The sequence below is a fragment of the Adiantum capillus-veneris genome, chromosome 1 (assembly GCF_014529385.1).
Source record: "Adiantum capillus-veneris isolate H3 chromosome 1, ASM1452938v2, whole genome shotgun sequence".
Lineage (NCBI taxonomy): Eukaryota > Viridiplantae > Streptophyta > Polypodiopsida > Polypodiales > Pteridaceae > Adiantum > Adiantum capillus-veneris.
Genome location: NC_140931.1, coordinates 53976624 through 53993065, shown reverse-complemented (window position 1 = coordinate 53993065; position 16442 = coordinate 53976624). Strand labels below are relative to the sequence as shown.

Genomic DNA, 16442 nt, shown 5'->3' with positions numbered 1-16442 from the left:
TTGTTATTAACAAGTTGCACTAGCTCTTCCTTTGCTTTAGTAGCACCTTTGTTCCTACGACATAAAGCTAGCCCCTGTAATGGCAAGCGAAGGGATTTCCGGGGGAAAGCCCGAGCGATTAAAGCGCTATATCTTTTATTAGTACAATGCATTTACATTCAACGTAATGGTAGGATTAACGAAAATGCCTTTAAGAGTCTAAAGAGCCACGGTCAAAGGCAAGTGAAGAGAAAGCCCAATTAAAGATGCAAGCGTAGCAAAGGGTTTTTCGTGGGAGGGAAAGCCGAGCGGAGCAGCCAATTAAAGAACAATGATTGCATTCCTAAATGGTTAAAGACAGAGAGCTTCACCCGTTTAGGTAACCTAGCTATTACGTTGATTTGTTTCATCTTAGTTGTTTGAGTTCTTTTCCAGAATACCATGTAGAATGTTATTTTAACACTCTACCCTAGTTTTTTTATGAACCGGTGGTTCGCGTGGTAATGGATGGTGCTTAATATTCCTTTTTCCTTTCTTTTTCTTTGCTTACAGCTTGCTTTCTTTTTCTTTCTTTGTTTTTCTTTGTTTGTAGTCTCGTTGATTTAAAACGCTTTACAAAAGAAAATCCTATTCTATTTATTAAGCCTCGTGCTATGTACGAACCAGTTAAGTTATGAAGCGACCTAAAGCAGAGCAAGTGGTTTCACGCAAGAAAAAGTTATGAATACCCAGCCATGTTACTGTTGATAAACAATCTTTGAGATAAACTCGGTGCCGTGCCCCTTTCGCTTACTTGTGCGATTCCCCTGGCCTGGATTTTACTCGACGCATCGGCCTTCGACGCTTCTATTATCATTAAGATGTATATGGGGCAGGGGGCAGACCCCCGAAGAGATTCAATGAGACCACTCGAATACATAGACAACGTGCCATTTCATAAGTAACTAGGAAAAGCGGGGCCACTAGCTTAGTTCCTTTTTGCCTTCAGGTTTTCTTTGACTTTTATAAGAACTGCGAATCTTTGGATAAGCAATTCTTGTTTATCAAGCGCTTCTTCTCGGATGTATTCCTGTATAAGGGCATCTATCCAAAAATCTAAGTGCGAAAAAAAGAAGCCATAACTATCGGTTGGTGGCTTTTGAAATTTCATCTTTCAAACTTTTTTTGTTTTTTGTATCCAAGATTGCGGTTTTTCATCTCTTGTATCCATAACCTTTTTCTTTTCGCTTCGCTTTTGGCCTCAAGGCTTCCCTTCCGAGAAGACAAGACGGCTTATCCCCTCCCTAACGCCGATACAATCAAAATGGTGGACCGAGAAAAGATTCGTGAACTATTACTGCTTGCTGCCAACGACACATCTTTACTTTATGACATTTAGCCTCTTTCATTGACAGTGTGATGAAATGGGGCCGTGTCTTGGATAAAGTCTAAACTCTGTAGAAAAAAGGCTATAGGCACGCACGTATGAGCAATAGCTCTCTTGTGTTTTGTTTGCCCACATGATACGTGTTGCACATGAAACGAGGACGGGGGCGTAGTTCAATCGGTAGAACGCATGTTTTGCAAGCATGAAGTTATCGGTTCAAGTCCGATCGTCTCCATTCGTATACAGATTAGCATATTAAATAGAAATCCAAAAGAAAAAAGAGAAAAAACGCTCTCTTTTTCGTGCTCTAGCTACCATCAAACAGTCCTCCTCGGATAACTCGTCCAATCCGAGAATAGCTATAATATCTTGAAGTTCTTTGTAACGCTGCAAAGTCTGCTTAACCCTTTATGCCGTCTTGTAATGCTTCTCACCCACAATCCAAGGCTGCAGCATAGTTGACGTCGAATCCAACGGATCCACGGCCGAATAGATACCTTTTGCTGCTAAGCCTCTTGAAAGCGCAGTTGTAGCATCTAAATGTGCAAACGTCGTAGCGGGGCTGGGTCAGTCAGATCATCCGCAGGTACGTAAACAGCTTGAATGGAAGTTATTGATCCTTCCTTGGTGGAAGTAATTCCTTTCCTTTCCTTCCCTTTCCTTTCCTGCAGTAATCCCATTTCCGTACCAAGGGTAGGTTGATAACCTACGGCGGAAGGCCAATAAAAAAGGGTACTCAACAACGCATTAGCGTGCGGAACCAAAGCAGCCCTTCACTCAAACTGACTCATGCGAATGCGGATGAAGACAAGTGAAACCAAGACCCTAAGGAAACGCACGTTGGAAGAACCAACGAGCCGTCCTAGCCGCGCCTTATCGAGGCGCATGTTTACTATATTCTTAGTACGGCCATCGAGCTGTGAACAAGATATGCAAAAGGCAAGTGAGAATGAAAGGAAAGCCTTGAATCTATGTAAAGCTTACAATCATAACGAAAATGCAGCTAACCAAGAAACACCTAGTCCTATTTTACCACACCACTTGAGCTTAATGAAGAAAGAAACCCGCTGCGCTGATTGAAATCGTTTAAAACACACGACGACGTTAGATAAGAACATAATTAATCTCTTGTATATATACAAAAAAAGCACCTCTTTGGCTAACTAGCTAAGTGACGCCTTTTTGTTTAGTCCCTGCGAAAGGAAAGAGAGAGCACCTCTTTAGCTGAATAACTAGCTAAGTGACGCCTTTTTGTTTAGTCCCTGCGGTTGGCTTACTTTATCGACTGTGTAGTAACCTTTCTCTTTTTTTCAAGCGTAAGCTTGTATTGAGCTTCAACAACTTTACAGGGCCATTTCCTGCATCCCTTGCCAACTCCAGTAGCTTGTATTGAGCTTTAACAACTTTACAGGGCCATTTCCTGCATCCTTGCCAACTCCAGTAGCTTAGAGGTCCTTGACCTTAGTGCAAAGCAAATGTGTTCACAGGAAAGGGAGTATTCCTGCGTTTTTCAAGCATCTGCATGAAGATCTATGCACAGAGTATGGCTTGGGTTCAGTGCTTACCATGAGAAGAGTTCACCCCTTAAGGCTAAGCAAAATTCTAAACTTCCAGAGCAGAGATGCAACCTTAGCGTTTCTATGCAGACATTGCACCATACTACATCCCATACCTTCATAGATAGCTTGTCCTTGCACCACTTGCGCCAATTAGGAGCTCTGATTGCAATAATAGTGCTTACGTGTTGGCATTTGTCTTTATCATTACGGGTATGGTTGGGTGTTTCCATCATTTGACTAAAAAACAGCAGCATATAATATAAAGGAGCTGGTGCATGATTCAGTAGCTCCAGAAGAAACCAAGATGGAAATAAGTGCAGTAACAGCTTTAAAGCATGGTTCTTTTTCCTTTGAGCATTTGTTGAAAGCATTGAATCTTGGCAGTCGTGTGAAGAATCTTCTTATCACATGTGCTGCTGCGTTATTTGAAGAAAAGATGGAGGTTGCAGAGCTAGCAATGCAAGATCTTCATAAATCGGCGTCTGTGTTTAGAGATCCTTTAGAAAGACTTGCTGCATACATGTCTGAAGGGCTCGTAGTAAGGCTTCATGCTTTTAGGTCCACTATATACGGGTAAAAAGAGACTAAAGGGTTGGGTTCCCTTTCTGCTGGGAAATCGAGGGCCATAACATAAATGCAGGAGACTGAGATGCTATGCTATCTAAAGCATGAAAAGGAGACCGCTTAACGTGAAGGAGACTGGGATTGGGTTACTTTTATAGCTGCTGTAGCGCTACTATAGCTTGTTGTTTTTGCTGCATTTTCTAAAAGAGAGAAAGCAAACGAAAGCAAAAATAGAATTGCTTGCTTGCGTTAATAAAACAAAAAAGCGTTGATAAGGTAAAGGTAGCGGCTACCGTTACAGTTATCAAAGTAGACTTATGTGTCGTTTGGTTTGCCATTTTGAAGGATGGCAAATGGGGTGACCACTGCACTTTTTCCTTTGATTGTCTATTTTTGCTGTTCATTGTTACGGAACAGAGGCAACGACACAGTTACATTCTTACCAAGGTAAGATCGGCGGGAAGAGTGCTCAGGTAACGGCCTGGCCATCATATCATAGGGAAAGAGCGTCTTGTAATTTTCGATTCTGTACTGTACTTCAGCATAATCATCAAGGAAAAGTGTAGGAGGAAATGGGATTCGAACCCATGATACAATGTATTGTATGTTGATTTAGCAAACCAGCCTTAAGCCGCTCAGCCATACCTCCGGGAAGGGAAGGGATCGGACCTTCCCCCAGCGTTAGTTTGTATTTTCAAGTTCTGTTTTGTACTCATTTATATTAAACCATTTAAGTTAAGAAACTTATGAAGGCTAATAATTTCTCGTAAGTGTGAAACAGCGGTATGATGTGTACCAAAAGGTCGTTAGTAACAGCTACGGTGAATTCTGGACGAACCTGTGAAGTACAGTCGCAATAATCTGATCTAAATCCTGATCGGGAATAGCAATTCCATGTCTATTACTGTACGGTGTGTAATGTTAATGAATTTTAAGAAACAATTCGAACTTTGCTCTTCCAAAGTTTTAGATACTATTAAGTATTGTGCTTTAGCAAATACATCCAAGTTAGGGCGAATACTGCTAAATATTGACCCTAATAACGAGTTCAACTGTTCGGGATACAGTTGTTGGATGAAATCATAAGTATCTTCAGGCCTTAATAGCCGCCTTGTTGAAAGGTCTCAATGACGGTTTTGAGCTCTTCGCAATGATCGAATGCATATCTCCAAGGAGATTCTGCATGAAGTCGATTGATCACTGGACGATACAAATCGACTACACCGAGATCGACATTCCCGACTGGCAAAGGCATCAACAAAACCACGGGGGGATCTCTCGAAACGGTTGTGGTTTCCTTGATAGCTGAAAGTTCTCCGAAAGTATGAAAAGCTGGAGGACTGTAGACCATCCATTCAAATATGGTTGAATTCTATTCACCAGCCCGAGGACTTGGAGCACACCTGTTCCCATCGCTCAAAGTTTTAAAAACTACTATAAAAAAACAAGGGATCCCCAAACGAAAACATAAAAGCCGAAACTACTTAAAGCATTCCATCCAACGTAAGCATCTGGATAATCAGGGATGCGACATGGCATACCCGAAGGACCTAGGAAATGCATGAGAGAGAAAGTCGGATTCGCTCCAAAGAAAGTAATCCAAAGATAAATTTAACCCAAAGTCTCTAGGTATTAAAGACCAGGCATTTTACCTATCCAATAATAGAACCCTACAAATAAGGCAAAAACAGCTCCCATAAAAGATGCATAATAAAAATATGCAACCACGTAGTAAGTATCGTATAAAGCAACGTCTATCCCGGAATTAGCCAAAACTATACCAGTAAGTCCTCCTATAGTAAACAGAGAAATAAACCCTACTGCAAATGACATGAGTGTTTTGTATTATATCGAGCCTCCCCACATGATAACAATCCGACTAGGAACCTTGATTCAGTAAGCACGGCGATAGTCATGATGGCCGCCGTAAAGTAGGCACGTGTATCCACGTCTAAGCCTACAGTAAACGTATAATAAGCCCAAGCAGTAAATCCGAGAACTCCAATACTAATCATGGCATACACCATGCCTAAATAACCAAAAACAGGTTTTCTGAAGAAAGTAGAAACAATGTAGCTAATGATACCAAATCCTGATAGAATGGGGATATGAACCTCTAGATAACCAGGGAGCCAAGGAGGATGCTAGTATGAGATAGGGTCCCCTCCTCCAGCAGGGTCAAAAAAAGTGATATTAGAGTTTCAATCGGTTGATGACATGGTAGTTGCACCTGCCGGCACGAGAAGGAATGGTAAAAGTAGGAATGCTGTCACTAAAACAAACCAAAAAATAAAAGTAATTCTATACATGGTCATTCCAGGCCCACGCGTGTTAAGGATAATGGTTATAAAATTAATGAAGCCTAAATAGAGAAAACACCTAATAGGTAGGGACTGAAAATGGCTAAATCAACAGCTCCTCCAGAATAACTGGTTATACTACTCAAAGGGGGATAGCACATGTGTTAAATAGCCTCAGCAGCGTTATGTTCACTCAATACTATACGCCATATGTTTCCGTATGGATTAGACTGTACCTTTATCCATCACCCTGTCACAAAGCTTTTCCCTTGCTCTGGAGAATCCAATCTCTCAGTTCAAACTTTTCCCAATTATTCTTATAGCAGATGGCTTAGCTAGCATCCTTCGATTTAATACACTTCCATGATCTTATGCGCATCGACAAACCCTACATCAAGCATCTTCCTGACGTAACGTAGTAAACCATGGATCGTACTTGCTTTAGGCAATAAGGATACTTAAGCCGTACTTGCGCTTAGAGCATGATGCCAAAACAGCTATCTTTATCTGTCATACCTACGAGCCATCCGCGGAGTGATAGATATTCCGCATTGAGTCTCTGATGGGAGGGCAAATCCCCCCAAGCAGGTTGTCCTTTCGTGGTAAAGATTTATACAGTAGTTTGGATTTTCAAGGTCTGCGGCCCGGCTTGGCTTCTTTCTTTGTAGCGAGGACGTTCCCGCATCGAGCGGAATTACTGTTCCCCACGTCTCCACAGGGCACGGCCTTTTTTTTTTAACCGTCCACCCAGTGCCACTGCCCACCTCTACTAGAGCTAAGCTTAATAGAAGCAACAACGAAGGTGGCGACAACCGAAATAAGATATTAATCAATCATGGAAAGCCATGTCGGGTGCACCTGTAAGAATCAGAACAAACCGGTTACCAAATCCACCTATCATCGCCAGCGTAACCGGAAGGATGTCATTAAAAAAGCGTAAGCAATTATTAACACATTATAAGGTTAATGATTTCCACTAAGAATTTAGTGGCCAGGTTATGTTGATTCCATACAGATTGATACCAAAAGGCATGTGCCCATTACTCCAGCCGTAGCACCAAAGATTAAGTATAGAGTCCCTATATCTTTGTGGTTCGTGAAAAAGAGCCATCTTTACACTAAAAAGTTTATACGTTTTCTGTAAATGACTGCTAGAATGATCAAGGCCAAGGCGATCATGTAAATTACAGTAAAGTTTAAGAATTCGAAAGGTGAAGCAAGGTTGACTATCTCTGCTGTCTCTGCAGCCTGCGGCGGCACCGCGGATGTACTTGACGGCGCCGTCTCTTTAACCAGTGTGATAAAGTAAGTTCGGTTTCAAATGGGCGAATTTCTGCTGGCGGTAGGTTAATGGGGGGAACCTCATTAATTGGGCCAGGGGTTGGAGCCTGCGGGGAGTTTGTTGGGGGCTTTTTAAATTAAAACAACAACCTAAATTCATTGTTACTTTAAAACTTTGTTTTGCGGTTATTAATACTAATATTCATGGCTGTTCTTTGTGTTTATGATTAAACAACGGCGAAAACAAAAATGCCAACACCCTCCGTCAACACTACTCCTGTACTTCCGTCTACACTTTCCGTAGAGTTCTATGGGTCGATAGACCCTACGTAAACCACCGCGAAATCATATATTATAATGCAAAAAAAAGAGGGAAAACAAAAAAAAACAAATAAAATCACTATCACTAAAAAGTGAAAGAAAGCTAGGATGGTGAAAACCAGTGAAAGGGCATGAAAGGTAATTGAGCTCTCCGGTGCTATCGCTTCTGCGGCCTTACGAACCAATCGGATAGATTGGTTATCCACCTCAACTCAAAAAACCCGTACATCTTAAATATGCCAATTATGCTACTTTTTTGTGAGTTAGGATAAGGTTAAATCTTTAACCGTTCCATTCCAAGGATTAGTTAAAACGTTGATTTTGCTTACCTTTTCTTACAAGCGTCATTTTGTAATTAATAATAATTATTAAAAAACAAAAAAAAAAGTAAAGAAACAGTCTTATCGCTACGCTCTGCTCCCCACCCAAAATTCCAGAGCTACGCTTGCTATAACTTACGTTTTCTAAACTAAATGGCACGTAGCAGGGCAGGGCTTAGCCTCAGATCGTATGGTCTAGGTCAAGACAAAAGAAATGTTTTTTATACTATAGATGTGGTTACCAAATTACCCATGATACAAACGGATTGGCGAAGGGCTAATTACTGTCTTTTTCGTAAATTGCACTATTTTTGGTGTCTGCAAGAGTGTATTTTGCGTCAGTCGCTAACTTAGTCACTAAAAAGGTAAAAGTTTAGGTCTTTCTCGCTTTTAGGAAATTTTCAATCCTTAGGGTCATTAATAACTTTTTTTCGTTGAAGATGATTTCGACAACGACTCGATGCCGGTCCTCTCGTACTAAGCCCATCTTACACACGTACTTATGATTACCGTTTACCACTGTGTACATTAGTGAGCAGGTATGCGCTGGCGACGTGTCTATGTAAGATCGTGCGATGGTGCTGATGCAAATCCATCATTCCCCATGGTATTCCAGCACGTAAACCGCACTACGACTACGAGGCCAGGCCCAATGATCTATCTATCACGCCCCTCGCTGGCATTGGACCATGCCTATCCATTCGTAGCTAATCGCTTTCGCGCATTGTGGACTGCAAACGAAAGTGGCACATTGTCTTGTTTAGCAACACCTTACCACATTGGTATTGTTCAGCAACACCGGACTTCAGCAAAGGTGATCAGGGTGGATCCTGCGCCGTCACAACGATTCCTATCCTTCTTACCATTCTTTTGTTTGCAAAGCTAAGTTACGAAAAAAGCTTGTGGGTGATTGACCCCTTTCCGTTTCCCTGCGTGGGAGGGGAGGTAGCAATTATTCTGCGCGCGTCCTTCCGTTCCCACTCCGCCTTCACGTCCTCTAACCTTTATTGCTACCTTTGTAGTGTTTCTTATAATACGTAATAAAGGATCGCCCCGCAATGCCGTCTGTACTGTGGCAAGGAAAAAGGGAAATGATGTTGCCTGCCCTGCGCAGGACCCCGGCGATTTAAAACCGAAATGAAGCCGCGAAAGAAAGCCCAGCCCGAAAACCATTGATTAGTGCTTTGTCCGATCCAAAGGGCTGCCCACACGGGGTGAATATGTCCGAAGAGCGGGAAAAGGACAGAAGCTAGGGGAGCGAATGGGCAGAAAACGGGATAATCAACCAGATTCGTGGCAACACCTCGAACAAGGGGCCCGGTGGGATGGAATTCATGTTGCCCCCATCCCTGTTATTCGTTTTTTGCTCGTTTCAAAACAAAATAAAGCCATAAATGGGCGGAGGCATTGGCACTGAAGGGGACTCGAACCCCTAACAACTGGTTCGAAGCCAGACACTCTATCCAATTGAGCTATCGGTGCGGGGGGGTGGGCTTTCCTCGGCCCAACCCCTGGTTCTCTGCGCTACTTCATTTGCCAACCCACCTCTTCACTATATCCCACAATTTCCCTAAACACCTTAATTTATTGATTAATATCAAAGAAGATAAAAGGAGTGTCATACCAACCCAGAGTGAGCCAAGATTCCCTGGAAACTAAGAAAATTTAAAGTAAGTGAGGAACAAAAGGCTGAAATGGCAGGGTCGACGACAAATTCTTCCAAGGAAGCCGGGATAAATATTTTGGAGACTGAGCTTCTCCACTTGTACTCGGTCCGGGATCCCCAGAGGAAAGTTCGGTTCCCTGGCGCTCTGGCAAAGCTAATCTTTTCCTTTACGTGTTGTGGATAGAAGGTCTGAAGGAGGAAAAACCTCAGAAGGTCCTGCTGCTATATTAGCTTCAGGCTTCGTTTGAAAATGGCGGGTTATGTCCAGTTTGTACTTTCTCCAACGCTGGACCAGTACCCAAAGACCTTTAATCGCCTCCTGGTCGCAGGTTGCAGGTTCAACATAACGTTTCTGCTTCGACTAATATCTTATACAATTTGAGCTTTGCCTCCACGGCGTCAATCTCAGAAGCCTCGGCCTTCTCAGTTAACGCGTTATTTAGGTTGCGGCTTTGGTAAGTTGATCCTCTAATTCTGCTGCATGCTCTTGTAACTGCGCGAGTTGTTCCTGGATATTTGTAAACCTAGCTTGCATTCTACAAAGAAAGAACATTATTTCCATCGGATTGACCTGGCAACAGAATGCGCCAATTACCAGACCTGTAAACATCACACAAAGCAGCACAGCGATAAAGGGGAATTTTAACAAAATTAACATAGTAGAGTTGTTCTTTTTTAAATTGAAAATTGGGTCTTAATATTAATAGCAGCCCACGACTGGAATCGAACCAATCGATTTCACCTTATGAAATGAGCATATGCGCAACCGTGGGAATTCAACCCACATAACACCTTGGGAATAAGTCAGGTAGAAATAAATCTACATTCATAAGTGCTGATATCGAAACCATATGTATAGACGATGTACATGTTCCTTATGCTATGGGCTACGTCTTCATGAGCTCTTTCGAGCCGGTAACATACTGTACCAAAAGCCTTACTATACTGGTGAGTTTAAGGAAAGAAGTCGTAGCATGTTTAACGATTCGAAAAAAAGACCCTAGCGTCCTTTTTTCTCAATGCCCAGGCATCCATCCAATGCATTCTTTTCGATGCTGTAGGAATTGAACCTACCGAACACCGTACAAAATCTTAATGAGTGTTCGATTTACAATCGCGCAACACTCAACCTGTGGCTGCGTCTTTATTGTATTGGTGAACTGAAAATTGGAGACTCAATTGGCTCAGGATTCATTTTTGTCTTAAATCTAAGAGCCGCAAGCAGCCCTAGATGCATGCTAGGTAGCCTTAATCCTGATTCCGAGGACAGCAAGGGCCAAAGTAGTCAAATCTGCTACTTATGGTTTGATAGACCAAGATCCAGCCATTTCAACGAATGCGCAAGGAAACCGAACCGCTGCGCTAATCCCAAGTCGAACTGCTGCAAGCAAGAGGCGAAACAGCAGTTGCCTTGCTTATTTTTAATTGTTAGTATAGTCTAAAAGACTAAGAAGCATGTCTTAACTCAGTACAGATACAGAATCGCCCTACGCGGGGCAAGGGATAATAAATTGTTATGCAAAAACCTTACCTCACATCAAGAAACAAGCTTCAATCTAAGCTTCAAAAGAGAAAGGCAGACAGGCCATCTAATCTCCTAAAGATCTGCGCCTCCCACGAACCAATGGATGCAAACAAATGGCGCGTCCTTCTATTAAGATGGCTGAAACAAAAGCCTGTATACTCAACCTATGCGAAGTAGGTACAGTATGGGATGATTTTGCATAACTTCGAACTTTCCATACCATATGATGGGGTCTCTCTTTCGTATTATGCTCTTAGCAGCTCTACAATTACGAGCTATTACAGTGTCATTCAATCAAGTTACGAATGGCGAAAGGCTTAGTTTAATTGACATTTATCAATCCACATTTATGTAATAAAAGAAATGAACCTACGACAATAACGAAACGACCGTTGCAATCGACCCTTTCAATTCAAAATCATCTGTCCCTTCTTGCTTGCCCTAAGAAAATGACTTATAGAGCCTGGCCTGTTATTAATATCTCTCATAACGCGTATACCACTATCAATAAAAGCATCTATAGCTTCTTAAATAACGATTCCAACATTAATAACTTTTGATTCCCTTGTTTCCATGCCATGTAGAGGTCATTACTTTTACGTGTACATTTTCCTACCCCACCAGATATAGATACACCTTTATGCCATGAGCTTTCGCAATATTATTGATCGATTCCATGATAAGAACCGTCTTCTTAACTCCAAATAAACCAATTTTTCTACCTTGACGATACGGCGAGTTAACGACTAATTGACACTCCCAGGGAGCCAACTGGTTACTTCACGAACGGCAAAATTAATTCAACTAATTCATTACTTTATTCGCACTAATGCCACTTTTGCTTTCACTATTACTAGATCCACTATTGTTGTTATCTACGTCTTTTACTTTACTTATTAGTAAATATTGTTAATGGAAGCAAGCTACATGCTCTACTTGGAGGGCAAAGGTAGTCAGGCTTCCTTTCCATCGATATCATCAACTCTGACTTTTAAAACAAACCTAGCTAATATAATGCTAACAGGGAAAACTTTGAACCCTAATAGAAGAAAAGAGCCAATACTCGAATGTTCATAGCGTGCCACGCCACCCCTATTTATGATCGACATAGCCACGCGTTCATGCTAATTCTAGTATCGGCGTCCCATGCCACTTGGTTTTTTTCTTTATCCTAGTATCGTTTGCATTAGTAGTCCCAAAGCAAGCAAGTAAAAGCAGTCTTTGTTACTACATTCTAGTGACCCTATCACATATAGAGTTAACTGATAGGTGTAGATTGTCAATAGAGACAATAATTAAACGCTTAAGCACTACCTTTATTTATAAAAGTATAGTGATAAGTAAAGAAAACTATACGTCGTCGTCATCTGTCTCTAGCAGTTTTCACTATCATATAGGTGTATGAAACGAAAGTGCTAGCAAGTATACCGCTGTTTCAATTCTAATTACGCTATTTGTTCCTTGAATTCGAAAGTCATCAAGTAAGCTAGCTTTCAGGTTGGCGATAAAAAGGATTAAAAAAAGGTTTAACACGCACAGTTTAAGTTTACCTTAAGTTTGCGTCAGGGTGCAAGCAAGCAAGCAAGAATTGGCTGTTTACCATACCATTATGAGGGCAGGGCATTTTTAATAAATCATCCCTATCCCCGTTGTTTGCCCCCGTTCATTGAAGTTAGCAAAGTCATGCAAATAGATGGCAGACTGGATACCTTACACTCCAAGGCGGCTTTTCGTTAAGGTTGTTACGTTTTAATTCTTTGAAACGAGCTTAGTTTCTTGCTAGCACAGTGCTGTTATAACTGTTTTCATCCATTCCTTTGCATGTGGCTCTGTTTAATTGGCGTTATCGTGTCTTATGAAGCTTTAGATAAAATATCAAATTGAACGAAGAAAAGAAAAAATGATGCATTGGATTTACAAGCATCCGGAAGTTAAAACAATTGCTTTAGCGGTCCTAGCTGCGGGAGCCGCGGCCCTTAGCTGTTAGCTAAGTTATAAAATTTACATTAAAGCAAACAAAGAAGCTAACTCTTTCAAGGGAAATAGAAGCCTATTGGCAATGTATAAAGAGCACGACGCTTTCTATGAATTACAAGTACAGCAGCAGGCATCTGACATTGATTTATTTGAAGCAGGGAATGTTATACAAACATAAAAGAGCAAGCACATAATAGTTCTCCTCAGGGTTGCTTGCCCCTTTACCTTGGCTGACATGACGCGTTTAACGACTACATCTTTGCACCTTAGCTAACTCATTTAATACGTTAGTGGTTATGTTATTATACGTTATGTCTTAGTTATCGTCAGACATCCAATGTGAAAGGTAAGATAGGCATGCAAACTCTATCTTTCTGCAAAAGCAAGCACATAACCTTGCTAGAGGCACAAAAGACTTAAGCTGGAAATGCAATCATCACACGAGGCCGCTTAGGATTAAAATGATGCTTAAAAGAGAACGTGATTTGAAAGCATTTATTCTCTTCCTCTACCTTTGCCTTTCATGAAAATGTTGTTTCAAGTTCACTATCAAAATCATAATCTTTTCCATGAATCATTGGTTCACTCGGCGAATGCAGACTCTTTTGTAGACTCGGCTACCTGGCCGCGGAGCTTAGCTTCGAGTGCTTGGACATAACCCTATTGGTACAGCTGTAGATTTTGTTTCGCATTGGGTCGGGGAAGACCCAACCTCTCAGGAATTAAAGAAGACAGTGTTTATTTATTTCATCCCTATAGGGATGTTTCAGATAATTATGGTGAGGTTCAGAAAATACCACAACATTGAGTTTATCATGCTCGACCTCTAAATAATATGGGTAAAAATAATCTAGACAATGAAAAAAAAAAGAAAAAGTTTTGTTTTTGTTTTGATAGAAAGGATTTATTTTCCTTTTCTGAGACAAAAAAGTGCTTTTTTTCAGAAATTGATTTCTTTTATAACGGAAAGGCTTTCTTTTCTGATAAAAGGTAATATATTTTTTAAGTATCCGATAATAACCTTTATAACTAAAGGGATAAGGATAATGGGAAGAATCTTTTTAAATAAAAGGGTAAAACAAAGGCCTCAAAAAAGATCATTTTCTTTATTTCAGTTATTTTATCAATTTTCTAATTCATTTTTTATTTTTTACGCATTACGCTATGTTTAGTTTAATAAGATCTCAAGAAGCTTCTTCAATGAATGTAAGATCACCACAGGATACCGTAAAACCGGGAATATTGACTACTTTAGGATTGACATAAATATGTTTATGATTTATTAGCTATCTAGCTTAAAAAATATGTTCACGAGAGGAAATGCAAACCGGAATAACGTCCAATCTTTTTTCTAGAAAGGGTAAAAAATTAATGTGTTTTTCTTTAATAGTTTTTAGTAATGGTTTAAGCTTCTATATCTTTTTTTTCATGGGTAATCCGTAAAAAAGGAACAGCCTTCACGAAGCATGTAATTTTTCATAAAAATATTGAGATTTATATTTTTTTCATCTTTCGAATGGTCTTTTCCGAAGTGAAGCTAACTTCATAATTAGGTTGGCTATATTCCTTTTTTTCTTTATTTTCCACGCTGTTTTTTTTGTTAAAAGCCTGTCTCTTCAAATGAAGGAAAATCCCCACTCCCAAATAAGGGCTCTCTTTCTTGGATTGAGTTTTTTATGCCAAACATTTTCTCTTATCTAACGACGAATTTTAGATCCTGATACCAACATATCTGTTTTTGTTCATTACCTCTTCGTCTTCAGTACTCGTGGCAGTTTATAGTGCTTGGATAGAAAACGCAAGCGTTTACCCATATATAATATGTAATGAACTGTATGATAGGGCATAGGCTAGAAAAAGTCGCGCTAACGCAAATTCCAAGGTCATAAGATTAAATCAGACCAAACTTCAAAAACGTTTAAACGTAAAGCGTAAAAAGAGCGTTGCTTAGCGGCTGGCTTTGGCTTTTACGGCTCAAAGACGAATCTTCAGGTCCCAGCACTTCCCTTGAAAGCTGCCTAAGAAGGAGCCACAGGTTCTTAGAAAGCTATGGCTATACGCCTTTTACCATAAACCTCTAGTCTAGGAAGGTCTCCTTATCTTACCTTACCCTAATAATTACGTAAGGGCAAACAAGACCGGGCCAATCAAAAACCAAAAGCCGGCCAGGAAAAAAAAAGAAAAGAAGACAGGAACGCTAGTTGCTCTTTTTTGCTTTCCCTTCGCAGCACTAATAATTGGAAAAAAAAACTAATAAATATTGTTTGTTACCTTACTATGACTATGCGTTTTTTTGTTATTCTTTATAATAGCAAAAGCAACTCTAGATGGGAGAAGGGGCTTAGCACAGCCCTGGACTGGACTTTAAGCTTGATACACTGCAGGGGATTAATTATAGACAGCCACACCCACCCCGCAAAAAGCAGCTAGGCAATAAAGTAAGTTGGAATAAGTTTTTTAGAGTACGGAAAGTTCGTGAAAGGAGGGGGAAGGGGTCGGACCTTCCCCCAGCGTTAGTTTGTATTATAAAGTAGGTTTTAATTTTATAGACTGGGTGAATGAAGCGCTAAAGCCAAGTGCTTTCTTTTTTCTTCACTTTGCTTAAGCCAAGCCTTTCACGACCTGACCTGTTAAGCCATAGAATCAATCTAAACCTTACCTTCCGCCGTTGCGTTAGTGAGTAGGAAAAAAGAACTTTACCGTGGTATTTAGACACGACGTCTTTTAGGGAGTCAGCATCCATTATGTGGCACTGGGGTTACGTCACGAATTCTGGTAGTAATAGGACCTCCTTCTTTTGAACCTTTCGGCAAAAATCCCTTTCTTACTTTTCCAATTCCTTTTATTTTCACTTCGACTGACTCAATTTTAAGTTAAGTAGCAGCTTACGCGACACGTTCCGCAGTTGCTTAAGCTGCATACTTATTCGAGCGCGAGCGACGGGAACCCCTAAACTCACTTAAACACCCTGAAAAGGACCCTGTTCTTTTCTCTCCCTTGCAATTTGTTATAGTAATTTTGGTATTACTATAAGTTGATTAAGTATGGGCAATACCGTGGTGCTTTCTTGGCTTGTAGTGCTTTCTTGGCTTGTGGTACTTTCTTGGCTTTTAGTGGTGTTTTCCCTATTTCTATTAATAGCTGTGCTATTATTACTAGTGCTTAAAAGGCTACTTTTACGTAATTGTATTCTTCATTTCCCTTTTTTCGGTTTCGTTTTTTTTTTGGCGTCTTGCCTTCCTCTATTCTTGCCTTTAAAAAAACGCGAATTATTCTCCTTTTTCCGTTAATTGATTAGAATTCTTAACTTACGAAAGGTTTTAGCATTGCTGTAGGTTCATTAACCACATAATAGCAATCCTGCTTTGTGGCGAAATCCACGGTAACGGCAGATATTAATTAATCATTTGATATTTTCTTAAATGCCTCTCTTTAATTCTGAATCAACTAGTTTCTTTTTTCAACGTACTATTTTGCTAATCCAGTTAATTTAGTGCCGAGTCGGATTATTAACCTTGGTGTTATCGCTGAGACCTGATTAATCACGAATCCAAGTGGCTTTTTTGGGTCCAATTCCAAAGATT

General features: G+C 40.5%; 2 non-coding genes and 1 pseudogene across 2 annotated transcripts; 1 reads left to right on the top strand and 2 right to left on the bottom strand.

Moving 5' to 3' along the window:
• Nucleotides 1–1507: 1507 nt before the first annotated feature.
• Nucleotides 1508–1580, top strand: TRNAA-UGC (transfer RNA alanine (anticodon UGC)). Its single transcript has one exon. It is a non-coding gene; the product is annotated as a tRNA-Ala (tRNA).
• Nucleotides 1581–4123: 2543 nt separating this feature from the next.
• On the bottom strand, nucleotides 4124–4920 carry LOC147464771 (uncharacterized; annotated as a pseudogene).
• A 4179-nt stretch (nucleotides 4921–9099) lies between these two features.
• TRNAR-UCG (transfer RNA arginine (anticodon UCG)) lies at nucleotides 9100–9172 on the bottom strand. The gene has a single exon. It is a non-coding gene; the product is annotated as a tRNA-Arg (tRNA).
• Between the last annotated feature and the right edge of the window lie 7270 nt (nucleotides 9173–16442).